Here is a 1,329-nt window from a genome sequence, read left to right on the forward strand (position 1 = left end):
TGCAAGGTAGAAGGCAAGGCATTCCGAGATCATTATGTGGAAAATACTAATTATAAGACTTGTCACATGGTGTGACTGCCTTTGATGGCAGTAGAAATCTTATATAAAGAAAGTGATACTTTCCTCAGCTACCACTAAGGAGCTCAGTCCTTCTGAGAAAGCTAAGTCGGCATTGGGGTCAGGCCCTTACTTTATCCGGCAACTAGCACTGAGCCCGGCAGTGAACACTCAGGATTTGCCTGCACCATGGCCTTTGTCTAGGAGCTCGCCTGCATCTTCTTGGCCCTCATTGTGCATGATGATGAGGTGACAATCATGGAGGTTAAGGTCAATGCCCTCATTAAAGCAGAGGGTGTAAATGTTGAACCTTTCTTGCCGGGCTTGTTTGCAAAGGCCCTGGTCAATGTCAACATCAGAAGCCTCATCTGCAACCTAGGGGCTGGTGGACCTGACCCAGCAGCTGGTGCTGCCCTAGCAGGAGGTCCTGCTCCCTCCATCGCTGCTGCCCCAGCTGAGGAGAAGAAAGTAGAAGCCAAAAAAGAAGAATCGGAGGAGTCTGATGATGACATGGACTTTGGTCTTTTTGACTAAACCTCTTCTGTAAACTGTTCAGTAAATAGCTAAACTCTTGGGGGCTTAGGTGGTTAAGCATCTGCCTTTGGCTCGGGTCATGATCCCAGGGTCCTGGGATCAAGCCCTGTGCCGGTGTGTGTGGGGGGGTGTCCCTGCTCAGCAGGGAGTCTGCTTCTCCCTCTGCCCCTCCCCCCCACTTGTGCGATCTCTTTCTCTTTCTCAAATAAATAAATAAAATCTTTAAAAACATAAATAACTGAACTCTTAAAAAAAAGGGGGCGCCTGGGTGCCTCAGTCAGTTGAGCACCAGCTCTTGCTTTTGGCTCAGGTCATGGGTTCAAGCCCCAAGTTGGGCTCTGTGCTGGGCATTGAGTCTGCTTAAGATTCTCTCTCTCTCTCTCCCTCTCTCTCTGCCCCTCCCCCACTCTCCAAAAAAGAAAGAAAGAAAAGAAAATGATATACTCAGGGCAGCTAATGGCATACTTAAGGGTTCCTCTGAAAACCAGAGGTGTCAATGGTAGTCCAGTCTCAGGGTAGACTGGTTTGAAAATCAGATCCAGATTCTAATTATAAGGACAGTAGAGATGTAAAGGAAATTAAATTTGTAACTTCTATGTATATATACTATTTAAAACCAGGACCCAGATGGGGAAGAGGGCACAAAAGACCTGTGATGAGGATATTTGAGTGGATAAACCTAAGAACACTGAACTAAAAAATTCCCTGGAATAATTCCTGGGCCAGTGGAATCCACTG

General features: G+C 46.9%; 1 pseudogene; it reads left to right on the forward strand.

The window, feature by feature from the left end:
- The first annotated feature begins 246 nt into the window (after window positions 1-246).
- On the forward strand, window positions 247-591 carry LOC116624424 (annotated as a pseudogene).
- Window positions 592-1,329: the final 738 nt, after the last annotated feature.

This window comes from Phoca vitulina, unplaced genomic scaffold (genome assembly GCF_004348235.1).
Source record: "Phoca vitulina isolate PV1807 unplaced genomic scaffold, GSC_HSeal_1.0 scaffold67, whole genome shotgun sequence".
NCBI classification, from domain to species: domain Eukaryota; kingdom Metazoa; phylum Chordata; class Mammalia; order Carnivora; family Phocidae; genus Phoca; species Phoca vitulina.